Raw genomic sequence first — 15,212 nt, 5'->3', positions numbered from 1 at the left:
CAAGTGTTGCAGGTTTCACACTCCTCAATCTGCATCTGTTTTGCTGACTGTCAGAAGTCCTGCCTGGACTTGAACAAGATCACTTAGCGTCATCCAAATACCCTACAACTTCAGTGTTACACTGCCTCCTGGATTGATTCTTAATTGTAGAAATCTGGCTTTGTCTATGTCCCTGCTAATTGCTCAGGGGCCCATGCTCTAGTGGGAGATTAGCCATTGTCCTGCCCCATTGACATTTTATTGACACTGTGCATAGCCAGATGACTAGGGACTGAATTATAGGCGGCACCTAGGATGACACTCATTTGTAAAGTAAGGCAGAGTCTGGTGCCCTTTCCATATTTTCCCCGTTGTTCTTAGGTTCCATCCAGTTAGTTCCAACTTACAGAGACTTGGTGCACAACAGAAGGAAATACTGTCCAGACCTGCACCATTCTCACAGTTGTTTCTAAGCTTGAGCCTATTGTTGCAGCCACTGCATGGATCCATCTCCTTAAGGACCGCCCTCTTTTTCGTTGCCCTCTACATCACCAAAGATGAGGTCCTTCTCCAGGGACTGGTCTCTCCTGACAATAAATCTAAAGCATGTAAGATGAAGTCTCACCATCCTTGTCTCTAAGGCACGCTCTGGCTGTACTTCTTCCAAGACAGAGCTGCTTGTCCTTTCAGCAGTTCATGGTACTTACAATATTCTTCTCCAGCACCACAATTCAAATGCATTGATTCTTCCTCAGTCTTCCTTATTCAATATCCAACTTTCACATGCATATGAGGTGAAAATAGGCTTGGGCCAGGCATACCTTAGTCTTCCAAGTAACATGCTCACTTTTCCATATTCTACAGAGTTCTTGTACAGCAGATTTCCCCAATGCAACCTGTCTTTGATCTCTTAACTGCTGCTTCCATAAGCAAGAAAAATCCTCGATAATTTCCATTTTTCTCCACTTATCATGCTGTTACCTATTGGTCCAGCTATTAGGACTTTGGTCTTCTTGACATTGAGTTGTAATTCATACTGAGAGCTGCACTCCTTAATCTTCATCAGCAAGTGCTTCGATTCCTCTTCGCTTTCAGCAAGCAAGGTTGTGTAATCTGCATATCACAGGTTGTTAATAAAACTTCCTCCAATTCGGATGCCATGTTCTTCTTCATACCATCCAACTTCTCTGATAATTTGCTCAGTATACAGATTGAATAAGTATGGTGAGAGGATACAACCCTGATGCATACCTTTCCTGTTCCTGGTTTTATTTTCATAAATCATTTTATTGGGGACTCTTACAGCTCTTATAACAATCCATACATCAATTGCATCAAGCACAATTGTATATATGTTGCCATCATCATTTTCAAAACATTTTATTTCTACTTGAACTCTTGGTATCAGCTCCTTTTTTCCCCTGCCTCCCCTGCCCTTGATAAATTATAAATTATTATTATTATTATAAATTATTATTATTTTCATATCTTATACCATTTGCTTTACCCACATTTCTATTGTTCATCCCCCTCGGCATGGGGGATGGTCTGATCCTTATTTTAAACCATTCAATATTCCCTTGTTCTGTTTGCACAACTGCCTCTTGATCCATGTACAAATTCTGCATAAGCACAATGGAATTCCCATTCTTCTCAAGGAATTCCCATTCTTCTCAAGGTTATCCATATTTTGTTATGATTGACACAGTCCTGTGCCTTGGCACAGTCTGTAAAATGCAAGTAAACATCTTTCTGGTATTCTCAGTGTTCAGCCAAGCTCCATCTGACATCAGCAATGATATTCCTTGTTCCACATCCTCTGCTGAATCCAGCCTGAACCTCTAGCAGCTCACTGTCAATGTGCTGCTGCCACTAGTATTGGAGCAGTTTGTCAAACTGTGGTAGCTTGTGTGTCACTGTGGTGCTGGAAGCTGTGTCACTGGTATTTCATACGCCAGCATGGTCTCCCAAAGTGAAATGGTTTCGGTGGAGCTTCCAGACCAAGATCAAAGAAGAAGGGCTTGGCTGCCCACATCGGCAGCTGATGAAAACCTCATACTTAGCTTGGAAACACTGTCAGATTCTGAAAGCTTAATGTATGGAGATAATACTGGAAGATGGGCACTCAAAATGTGATTTGTCCCTTTAGAAGGGGGATTTGGGGCTTGCTCTGAAATCAGTAAGTTGGCTTGCATCAAAGTAAAGACCCTGAAAGCCACTTCTCAAACATTAGTTACTTATTCAAGAGTTAATGGGAGAGGGAATTTCATGAATTCTAGTATGGTTGTTACATTTAATCACATTTTAGGTTTTGATGATTGTTCCTGGCAACTGCAGTTTTGAAAACTCCCCCATTCTTATTCTAACTAGACCACTCCACCCTTTTCTCCCCTTCCTCCCTGATATGTGCTCCAGGTGTTCAGGTACAGTAAGGTAGTGCTGTAAATATTTAATGTGGCATTATTAAACTAAACTTAAGATAAAGCCATAAACCTTGCGAAAAGTACCAATGTCCCTACTGTATGAGAGAGGGCAAGACAGTCTTTGAGAAACATCTGACTGCCCTTCCAGATTGTTTAATAAAATGTATGGCTGATTCTCTGTGTGATTACAGACAAGTGTCCTTTAGTTTCATTTTGGCTACCCTGGAAAAAGCCGGTGGGCTTCCAGGAGAGGGTGCCCTGTAACTCTCTGCAGTAGCTTCAAACTGCCAACCTCGAAATTATCAGCCGAACACATAAGCACCATGCCACCAGGGCTCCAATGAACGCTAATATGGAGCAGGAGAATTTAAATTTTCAGATTACTAAGGAGCAAGCCGTGCCTGCAGCTCCTAAAGCACCAGTGACACCTAGCGGCAGGAACTTAGCCCGGCCTCGTGAACCACCTGCCCTTGCCTACTAGGAAGTGGCTTAGACTCTCCAGAGCCACACCTCACCAGGGACCCATTTCGGTGGAGGGAGGGTTACCCCCCACAGCGGCAGGGCAAAACCTGCTCTGGCAGTTACCCATAGCTTGATTCGGAAAGGGCAACACACCGGATATAACTGGGCACAAATTCCTTTCTCTACTTCAGATCTGTTTAATTGGAAAAATTCAAATCCTTCTCATCTAAGTGACTTGGCTAAAAGGGCATAGTTAATAACCACTATTGCTGCTACCCATCATTACCATAACTGGGCAGCTATTCGGGCTCTGTTGTCCATGTTCCTGACCAACGACAAGAGGACGTTGGTCTTAGATAGGCTCAAGATGAGGCAGCATGTGTTCACAAAGAAAGTCCAAAGGGACTCCAGCTCTAAACGAGCCAAATTGGAACCCAAATGACAGGGGGCTGCTGCTACTGGAGCACCACAGAAGGCGTGTTCCTGAGGGTCTGAAGAAGGAAGGGAGGTCCCTAAACTAAAGAGCATGAACATGGTGCCCCCAATTCAGTAGGCACCCACTAAGGAGCCTTCTGAATTCCTGGTGAGAACATGCCAAGTTTAATGTAAGCACACAGATTTTGACCCTGAGGACTCAGCTAATGTCTGTATGGTTAATGTGCCTTTTATCTCCCAGAACAGCCCTGATATGAGGAAGAAACTACAGAACCCATCCCAGCTGGGTTCACATCACCTTCAAGGTGTTTAATAACTGAGAGCACAAGTCTCAGCTGTTCTGTTTTCCAAGCAACAACACAAGGTACTCCTATGGGGTCCTGGGGAGGATCCCCAAATGGAAAAGTAAACTTCAGACCACTGTTGTTCTAAAGTTCTTAGCCAAGAATCAATGCTCCTATGGGAAAACATCTCGAAACGGCAAGAATGAATGTCAAAATGACTAGGGAGGCTCAGGCGGGAAAAGCCACATGCCCACTCGACAGATCGTTGAACAAGCCGCCTTGTCTGAGGGTGGCCCTTGAACCCAGCATGGTGTGGCATCAACCTCTGCCATGGCCATCCCATTGTTTCCCAAGAGTCTCGGATAAAACTACTGTGGACTGGGCCACCTATCGGTGGTCAGTGCACCTCTGATTTTCTGCCTTCCCATAAGGTGACTGATGGAGGTCTTCAAAGAAGCCAGAGGGACAGGCCTTCTTGAATCCCCTAGACTGCATCACCGGGGAAAAGAAGGTGGACACAGTGATTCCCGTGTATGCCTGACTGCACTTCTCTCTACTGAGCTGGGGTCTGCTTTCAAAACAACATGCTCAAATAACATCCCCCCCACCCACCTCCCTGAAACCAGGAGGCTGCAGATGGAAATTCCTCATGAACGTGTCTGGTAGTTATTGATTCGAACTCTGGCAAGTAGCCCGGAGCGGCCCCTGGAGACTGACAATCGCGTAAGCCCCTTTGTGCAGACTAGTGGAAGCCTGGGGGGAGCCAAGTGAGCATCCCCTTTCAATGCCCAGGAGCCAAGCACCCCACAGAAACTACTATACTCCCAGGAAAGAGGTCCTTAAAGGTATCAGCCCCATCACAAAGCAATTCCAAGAATGTGGGCTAATTCAATCACGTCACTCTCCTTACAATCCCGGCATCCTTCCGTTGGGTTTTTGGGGTAGTTTACTTTGGTTCTTGCTTCTAAACGCTGCAAGAATTCACGTGGGAGAAACACTTTTGTGAATCCAAATAACTTTCAGTCTCAGATAGCACCCACTGTCCATGGAAAGTGTGCAAGGCGGGGCAGTATGAAAGTTCGTGACTGAAATTGGCTGCTTCAGAGGGGTGTGCAGACCCCTGTGGGGAAACAGCTGTTAAGAGTCCATGCACAGAACCTAGAGAGGGACGCAGCCACCTGAAACAGAATTAGAATGTGAGCCCTGAGCGAGGGTTGGGGATGGAGGGTGTACCCCTGGCACGTGGTGGCCCACAGGAGAGAGAGATCCCACCCTCCCACCTGCAAGACAGCACCTGAAAGAGAGCAACCTGAGAGAGGGCTCTTTATCCCCTGCAGTCCCCACTTGCAGGCCGGGGCAAGGTTGAGGGGATTGGCCCATCCTAGCGGCTGCATTCAGGTCCACATCTGATGTGATGTTGCTGGTGCCCAGTCTGCAAGTCCAGGTTGCCCTTCATCTGGGCGTAGGTGACTTGTGACTTTGGTCTGAGCATGCCCAGCTTTGGATGGTCTCTATGGGTGTCAAATGTGTGCCTGATTTCTTTTTAACCCCTTCCTTGTAGCATGGCCAGCTAATTTTTGTTTAGCATAGGCATTTGGTGGAGATGACCCCCTGTTAGTGCTAATCTTGCTACCTTTCACTTCCAGTCAAGAAACCAGGTACTACAACCTGATGCCAGTCAATGATTCTCTGGAGTTCTGCTAGTCCATTGGAGGTGGGTAGCCTGGTTGTCTGTCTCCTCAATCACCCCAGGTTAGGTTACAGAGTTTCAATCAGTACCTGCCAGACTTATTCATGAGGAACCTCAATCGGCAGCCTCTTGTTTTCAGGAAGAAATGTCATTTGAGCATGTGTTTCGAATGTAGCTGCTATCAGTCAAGACATCCACCGCACAGTCTCACATCCTTAAACTTTACTTAATAATCTACCTTCAGAAGCTAAATGGTTTTGTCTTAGATCTCACGAATGCTCTTTTTCTATATCTCGCTGGCAGTCTCATAAAAAAAAACATTGCCTTTGAGTGGCAGGACCTCCAAATTCTGAAAAATAATCAGTATTGATTTGCCCCAAAGATTTAAAAAATTTTAAATTCTCCCACTCTATTCTGGAAGTTACTTGCCAAGAACTTTCAGGCTTCACCTTTGAAAAGGAGTGAATTCTGCACTATGCAGATGACCTTCTAGTAACCAGAGAATGTTACTCAGACTGACCAACCCATAAAGTCTCTACAGACTTGAAATCATTTGGCCCAATGTGGCTATTGGATCTCTTAAAACCAAGGCCAAAATCTGAAGTTAGTTAACTTCCTTGACTTCCAAGCAGAGCCTGGCAGAAGGAGCTTGATGAACATCAGGAAAGAAATGATCTTACAAATACTGGTCCCCTAGAATAGAAAATACCTGCATGTTGTCTAGGCGTGATTGTTTCTGCCAGATCTGGATTCTAAATCACTCCTTAAAGAAACAAACAGCCAAGCTCTGTCAGTACACAAACCTATATTAGGATCAGGTGTTTTTCCTGAGCCCTGTTCTGGAGTAGTCCACAGACACAGGTTTAAATTAGGTTCGTATAAAAATGGACACACTAAACCCTTCCAGACACTTCCCTCAATCTTCTGCCCCAATTTGATCAAGATTTAAAGGTGCGTTGCTATGTACAACACCTCCACCAAGCTCTCTCTATTATTTGTAAATTTTTTCTTCCTGGATCTGTTCCTCCCCTACAGGTAACCTGTGTACCCCTTCCAGCCTGGAGATTGAAGACATGGAAAATTAGGACCTGTCTCCTAATTAGAGAAAATTTTGATTAGACCTTGGGAGGGTCTGCTGACCACCCCTACAATGCTCAAATTCAATGGCCTCAAGACCTACACCCACCATACATGAGCCAAGAAGTATCTTGGCGAACCATTGACGGATCACGAGTTCTTCCTCCGATCTCAAGTTGCAGATGAAGCAACTTTCATCAACTCCCTCCTTCAGGAGTCGGACATTCTGACTCCGTCTCTTTCTATTGCAAAGGATGTGTGCAATTTCTGTCTGAGAGGAAATGAATGTCAAACAAGCTTTTTCTTCTTGTCTCATTGGGGTTGGCACATCTCCCACAAAGCTCCAACAAGAAGTGTGGCCACGCCAGTGTGAAACTTCCCTGTTTAAGACTAAAGAATACCTGCATGCCTTACCTAGCATTCTCTGGAGACGAATCCTGGGCACGGCACAAAGAGAGTCAGAGGTTCTCTATCAACTTGAGAGCAGCGATGCCCGCTGATACGTGTTAGTCCTGTTTGGATGGAAGTTGGAAGAATGGGGTCCACGTCCCTAATGTACTAAGTTTGAACATCTAACCTTCCTTTGACTTCAGGTCCTCCCAATATATCAACTTAAATAACACAGCCCTGAATTGCGGTAGAAGCAGCAGCATGGCCATCAAACCTGTCCACCCCAAGATAGCAATGGAATGGCTAACTCTACAGGAGGGCCCTGTATCTTTTTGAAAACTTACTACTTTCCACCCCACAAACCAAGACTAGATTGATAAACCCCACCCTTGAGTCACAGGAGAATTGATGCTTCCCCCTAACTGTCCCTCTCTCTTTCTCACTGACATCAAGCTGATGGCAGTGTCTAGCAAGCCGATAGGAGGGGGTAGAACTGCCCCTGTGAGTCTCCGGGACTGTAATTGTTTATAGGAGTAGAAAGCCCCATCTTTCTCCTATGGAGTGGTGGCTGGGGGTTTCAAACTGCTAGGCGTTGGGCTGCAATCTAATTGCCACTGTGGCCTTCCTTTGTTCAACCCTCCAGACATGGAGCGCTTTCTCCCTTCGTGAGGCCAGCCATGCTTGTACCCTTCTTTGTAGATTTAGCAGACTTGCTGGTGAGGTTGTTAAGATATTTAATGGCATCTCGGCTTGAAGTGTAGAACCAGAACAAGTAAAAAAAGTTTTAAAGAGCAGGGCTGCCATTGGTTACCTACTGCTAAAACATAACCTTGAATGTGAACATTTTTAAGGAACGTGCTGTTCTAACCTGAGAATACCCACTTGATAGAACAGATGCAAAATGAAGTCGACAGTGATATAGGATGTCAGGCAGAAAGATCTTTGAATTTGTCACTCAGGACTAACTCTCCGGGCTCCCTGGCCTTAAGTGGCTGAGAGGCCCATTGCAGGCATGATTCCATTTCTCACGGTTGAAACCACAGCCCGCTGCGGCAAACTCCTCCCTGCTCTCTCTACTGCTTGAGGGCCAGAAGAGGCTTTGCCTGCCCTGCTTGCCCTCACACTTCCCCTGAAGGAATATGCCCTGGACCAAAGTAACTACTTCCATAGAGTGGGGAATGAGAGAAGGACATTTAATGAATTTGAGTATGCTTTTTATACTTAATCGCATTTTTAAGTTTGGGTTTTTGTTCCCAGCATCCACAGTTATGACAAATCAGAGTTTAGACTCTGGCCTTCCCTAACTATAGATGTACTTTGAGGGGCACAAAAGGGTTTTCAGAAAGAGAACTTTATTGATAGTCCCCCAGAAAGAAGGAAACCTGTCCCAGTCAGTATGGCTGGTCCAGTATTTTCCTTATTCCCTGCTGTAAAAGGGAGGCTCTTCAGCGCTCTCTCACAAGAGAGTGCCTGGAAATGCCTCTGGTGGCAGAAGAATGTATGCCAGGCGTAGCAAGGGGTTCTGGGAAATATAACCCCGAGATATTTCACGAACATTGTGCATGCTTTGTCCAAATCCACACCTTTGCTCAATGTCCTGTTGCAATATCATCCATGATATTTGAAAAGAAAATCAAACAGAAGATTTGAACATATTTTTAAAACCCGACTCAACTGTCTTCTATGGAACACTGCACCTAGCAACTGCAAAATATAGTTTTCAAGTGCCCCTGGGATATTAGCCAAAATACACTACATTCTGGGTCTTCATTCAAAGTTCAACACATTTTCAAATGCTAAAATCATATAGGCTATGTTCATACATGAGAGTTTAATCAATCAACAGCATAAAGATTACCAGAAAATCTCCATGTGCCTGAAGATTAAGAATATACTTCTATATTACATATGGAATAGAGAAGAAATCACAGTGAAGATATGTAAATTATTTTAGTTATGTATCTGTGAAAATAAATTAAGTCTTATGAAAAAAGTTCTAAGATATTCTTACATGGAAATTTAAAACTTTACATATAACGAAAAGGGGGCTTACAATCAATGAGCTAAGCAAGCATCTAAAAATATAGAAAATAGAAAAATCAATCCAGAGAAAGTAAAAAATGCAAAACTAATTTTAAAAACGAAAGTTAAAGAATAAAAATGAACAAAATAACAGAAGACAAGTAATAATGATAAAAGCTTGACAAGAATGACCAAGGAAAGAATGCAAACTTACCAGTATCAGGGATAAAAAAGAAGATACTACAGGATCAATAGACAATTAATTAATACTATGGATAATATTAGTGAGTACATTTTAAATATAGAATAAATTTTTTTAAATCCTATAAAAACCATAACTGATTGCATTATCATTCAAAATTAGCATGTCTATGTAAATACCAGCAGCCAGATCCTCTTTCCCAACTGTGCCTCTGCCTTTGTTAGCAAACTTTTCTTCTCACCAAGTGTAACTACTATCCAGACTGCTGTGATATCATAAATCAGTTTGGGAATTTCCCCCCTCATTTTATATCTATGGAACCATACAGTTTTTATTTTTGGAGTCTATCTTTATTAACTCAACAATCTATTTGTGAGGTGTCTCTGTACTATGCTAGATAGTTTTATTTGTTCTCATTTTATTTTATAAAGATGATACATAAATGTATCAGTTGTCCTATAACAGATATTTTAATGACACCCAGTGTAAGGCTATTATTAATAATGCTACTATACCATTCTTGTAAATGTGTAGTTTAGTACACATATTTGGGAGGCAATGTGTCATAGAATTGCCTTTCCAACTTTTATAGTTATATCAAAAAATAATTTCAAAACTATTGTCCTTGTTTACACTCCTAAGCCCTGGTGGTGCAACGGTGAGTTGTTTGGCTACTAACAGAAAGGTCTGAGGTTTGAACCCACCAGTAGCTCCATGGTAGAAAAGACCTGGTGATCTGCTGCTATAAAATGGTAGATGAGAGACCAGTTCTGTCCTAGAGGGTTGTTATGCATCAGAATCAAGTTGAAGCATACCACAGCAGCACCCCAGAAGTGTATGAGGGTCCCAGTTGCTCCACCTTCTCGCTGATATTTAGATATACTGTTGTCATTGGTAGGTGCTGTTGAACTGGTTTCAACTCATAGCAACACTGTGTATAACAGAGCAAAACACTGCTTGGTCCTGCGCCATCCTCACAATTGTCTTTATTTGAATCCATTGTGCAGCCACTGCGGCAACCCTCTGCTTTACCAAGCATGACATCCCTCTCTAGGGATGGGTCCCTCTTGTTAACAAGTCCAAAGTCTCAAGTGAACTTTACATCCTCACTTCTAAAGAGGATTTTAGCTGAACTTATTCCAAGACAAATTTGTTTGTCCTTCTGGCAGTCTATAGTATATTATTCAATGCTTTTGCCAACACCATAATAATAATTCAAAGACATTCTCTAGATTTTACATACATATTAGGTGATTGAAAATACCATGGCTTGAGTTAGGTTCACCTTAAAGCCATATTTTTGCTATTTGCCACTTTAAAGAGTATGACACTTACATAATCTGTCCATTTGCTTAGGGGTGGAATCTAGCCTATCCATCAGGTTTCAGTTTGATGACCTCATTTGAAGGCATGAATGGGGTTAAAAGCTCACTGGAGGCCAGACACACTCTCTCTGCTTTGTCTTCATGCTGACAAGACACATGGAGCTACTCTGATGGAACCATAACCCTGGAGCTGGAGAAGCCACATGGAGACCCACACCAACACTGAGATGCTTCCTCCACCTCAGGATGCACAAGACTTTCCACCCACTGGCCTGTGATCTTCCTGTATTCAGCGTCATAGCATGTGTTGTGTGAATCTGAAGAGGAATTTATAGACTGGTATCAGACATACGGGCTAATATTGGACTTATAGACTTGATCTGTACTGGACTGGGCTGTGTTCTTAATGTGCAATTGCTCCTTGATAGAATGTTTTCTCTTACACACATGAGTGTCTCTGCATTTGTTTCTCTAGTCAACCCAGTATAACACAAAGAGGCCTTTGGTAGCAAATTTTCTGAATGTAATATATCATTTGGTTTCTATGTTGCAGCTTCCCTGAGTGTTGGTTATGGATCCAAGTAAAACAAAATCCTTCAGCAGTTCAACCTTTCCTCTGTTTATCATGATGTTGTTTATTGGTGCAGTTATGAGGATTTTTGTTTTCTCTACAAGGAGGTGTAGTTTATCATGTATTTGAAATATGTATGATGTGTTTGAAATATTCCGCTCATTCTGTGACTTGCTTCTCCCCTACTCCAAATATGTCCTTTAATGAACATTATTCAATGCAAAGGCTTTAAAAATAATAATCTAACAAAATTAAGTGTGTCACATATACAATAATATTGATCATATAAATCCAAGAAAAGTATTGAAGAATGGGAAAATCTAAATAAATCTTCAAATATAAAAATATTTTACATCTTTATTTATTTTTAAATAATTTTACTGGGGGCTCATACAACTCTTATGACAATCCATACACTCATTCATTGTGTCCTTTGTACATTTGTTCCCCTCATCATTCTCCAAACATTTGTTTTATACTTGAGTCCTTGGTATCAGCTCATTTTCCCCTCCCTTTCTCCTTACCCTCCCTCATGAACCCTTGATAATTTATAAATTATTATAATTATTTTATCACATATTACACTACCTGAAACCTCCCTTCACCCACTTTTCTGTGGTCCGTTGCCCAGGGAGGAGGTTATATAGAGAACCTTGTAATCGGTTCCCCCTCACCACCCTACCCTCCTTCCATCCTCCCGGTAACGTCACTCACAGCAATGGTCTTGAAGGGATCATCCCCCCTGGATTCCCTGTGTTTCCAGTTCCTATCTGTACCAGTGTACATCTCTGGTCTAGCCAGATTTGTAAGGTAGAATTGGGATCATGATAGTGGAGCAGGGAGGAAGCATTTAAGGACTAGAGGAATGTTGTATGTTTCATCATTGCTACATTTCACCCTGATTGGCTCATCTCCTCCCCAAGACCCTTGTGTAAGGCGATGTCGAGTTGCCTACAGATGGACTTTGAACCCCCACACTGCACTCCCCCTCATTCACATTGATAAGATATTTTGTTCTTTAATGCCTGATACCTGATCCCTTCAACACCTCGTGATCACACAGGCTGGTGTGCTACTTCCATGTGGGCTTTGTTGCTTCTCAGCTAGATGGCCGCTTGTTTACCTTCAAGCCTTTAAGACCCCAGATGCTATATCTTTTGATAGCCGGGCACCATCAGCTTTCTTCACCACATTTGCTTATGCACCCATTTGTCTTCAGTGATCGTGTCGGAAAGGTAAGCATCATGGAATGCCAGTTTAATAGAACAAAGTGTTCTTGCACTGAGGGAATACTTGAGTGGTGGCCCAATGTCCATCTGTTATGTTAATACTAAACCTATCAATATATGCGCATAGATCTATTACCCATCATATATAAATATATTTACATAAACACATGCCTATATTTAGACCTCTGTAAATGCCCTTTGCTTCCTAGTTGGTGCTGTGCTGGGTGATTTCACAAGAAGCCGTGATGGTGTGGCCTATGGCAGTTTGGGGTACTGCAGAGGGAGTGCAGCCGTCCCCGCTGCAATGGGAGTGCTACAGAAGCTGGTGAGTGGCCCACTTTGGTGTAGGGCACCGCAAATGGTGAGCAGAATTTCCCTGGTTAGGTAGATTGCTGTGGAGTTTGGACAGAGGTTCCCACAACAGCGTGGAAAGTTGGGGAGTGTTGGCTGAGATGCCTTAGGCTGTGTGAGGCACTGTGGTAGGTGGGGGGAAGTTCCTTCAGTCACTTGGGACCACAGTGGATGGATAGGATTTCCCCCAGCCATGCAGGCAGGATTTCCCCTGAAGAAGGTGGGCGGGATTTCCCTAACCAAGTGTTAAGCACTTTCAGAGGGCTCAGGCAAAATTTCCCCAGGAAGAAGTTGGGCAGGATATCCCCCAGTTGGAGAGTGGGCGGGCTTTCCCCAGTCTCAAGTTATGCGGCAGATGGTGGAGTGCTTCCACCTGGGTGGAGGGCAGGCAAAAATGCCCTAGGTTAAGGGGAGTGGTCTGGAGGTCTGCAGTGGCGTGTTAGAAAAAAGGGAAGAGAAAAAGAAAAAAAATTACAAACTAAGCCTGCTGATACTGTGGGGGATTAGAAAGAAGTGAGGGAAACAAAGTAACAATATAGCTGAGCCCCATCCCTGACCATGGGGCTGGAGGGATTTAATCCTGCCCCAGGTGCTGGCATACTGTGGCTGGGTTGAGATAAAGCCCCTTCACTGGCTCCAAGTGTTCCTGGCTCCGGCCTAGACAGTGCCACCACTGTCAAACCCTAGCCGGCCTCCACTGTGGTAAGCCAGAAAACCCCAGCCCCTCAAATCTTAGTGGATCCGTGCATACTTATCTTTATGATGCTCTTCCTGTGACCCGGCAGTATGGAATTTTCTTCTTAGTAACTCTCTCATGCTGATTTTTGCGGAGTCCCTCTGGTATGTGTTTCTCAGTCACCATCTTCCTGGAAGTCCTCCAAGGATTTTTTTTTTTAAGTTTTCAACTTTTATAGAATATTCCACTTAAATAAGAAGATTTTTCCTTGGAAAAGTTAATATAACTCAGAGCTATTATCATATTGCCTCCACTGGATTAGCACCTATCTAAAATAGCAGTTAACTAAGGGAAAAATCTAGTCAAGAAATAGAGTCATACTGATATTACCTTATAAATTGCAGGTAATAGACTGATTAATTAAAAGAAAGATTGTGTGTATGTATGTGTATGTTTGCAAGTGTATCAGGCTCTATGTTCAATTTACATTATGATAAAATTTTCAAAACCAGTGACTTGTTCATAGTACCTTTTATAATAAACAACACAAGAAGAAATTGTATACATAGACCTCCCCAGATGGAATACACAGAAATCAATTTTACTACATATATGGGACGACATGATGGAGAAGCTCAATATCAGCAGCTAAAACCAGACCAGGAACAGACTATTATTGTTCATATGTAATTTCAGGATAATGCTGAAAAAAATTAAATCAATCCACAAAAGTCAAAATATTACCTTAAATCTATCCCACAATAACAAATATGGCACATTGAATACTAATGACAGAAGACCTGATGAGTCGTGAGAGGATGGGAAGAACATCTTTCAAGAGGGAAGCAGAAGGTCATTAAAAAGACAGCAGAAAGAAAAGATCAAAGTGGATGTCAGAAGAAACTCTGAAATTTGCTCTTGATCATAGAATAGATAAAGCAAATGGAAGAAATGATGAGGTCAAAGAGCTGAATACAGAATTTCAAAGGGTAGCTCAAGAGACAATGCTAAATATTATTATGAAATATGCAAAGACCTAGAATTAGAAAACCAAAAGGGAAGAACATGGTCAACATATCTTAAATGGAAAGAACTCAGCAACCCAAGCCTCAACTTGCAATCTTGAAAGATCCTCTAGTCAAAATATTCAATGATGCAGGAAGCATCAAGAACGATGGAAAGAATACGGAGAGTCACTTTACTAAAAAGAACACAGTTGACATTCCACCTTTTCAGGAGGTGGCGTATGAGCAAGAACCAGTGGTGCTGAAGGAAGAAGTTTAAACTGTACTGAGAGCATTAGCCCCAAACTAGGACCCAGTCTAATGCCTAGATCCCCAACTCACTGCCAGCAAGTCGTGTGTGTGTGTGTGTGTGTGTAAAATATCAAGCATGAGAAATATATTTTTTAAAGAGTAAAATCAAATGAAGTGAAACAGTGAACCCTTCAGCAAATGCACGTTTTAGCAATGAGTCAGTGTGGCCAGAGCACAGAGACAAAAGTGGTAGCAATTGAAGTTAGAGACATTGTAGTAGTGCAAATTATAGGACCTTTTGTCATGTAGGGGATGATCTCAGTGCCCTAGGTGGCGATCAAGGAGGCCCCTAGTGGCGTAGTGGTTACGAAGTTACAATCCATCAGCTGCTCCTAGGACCTGGAAGGAAAGAGGAGGGGTATTACTCTAGTGAGGAGTTGCAGGCTCGGAAACCCACAGGGGCAGTTCTACCCTGCCCCGTAGTCATTATAAGTGGGAATTGATTCGTGAGTTCCCAGTGGGTTTTGTTTTGAAGTGATTGAACGATTAGGGGTTCAATGTAGGCTGAATCTACATGGGGACTAAAAACGGATGTAGGACTTTCATCGCAACCCGTAGTATTCTGAGATTTTAGTGCTCATAATTTAAACTCTAATATGCTTTATGGGAACAGATGGCCAAGCCTGTCTTCTGGGGCACCGATGAGTTGGCTCCTACTACCAACCTTTAAATTGCGGTCATGGGCAAACCTCTGCTTCTCCAAAACAAAACACAAAACCAGTCCTCTGGATTGAGTGCATTTGGGGGACGTAATGGTCTGCTAAGAAGTACTGGTGCCAC

Source organism: Tenrec ecaudatus, chromosome 12 (genome assembly GCF_050624435.1).
Source record: "Tenrec ecaudatus isolate mTenEca1 chromosome 12, mTenEca1.hap1, whole genome shotgun sequence".
NCBI lineage: Eukaryota > Metazoa > Chordata > Mammalia > Afrosoricida > Tenrecidae > Tenrec > Tenrec ecaudatus.
This window is presented reverse-complemented; position numbering follows the sequence as displayed.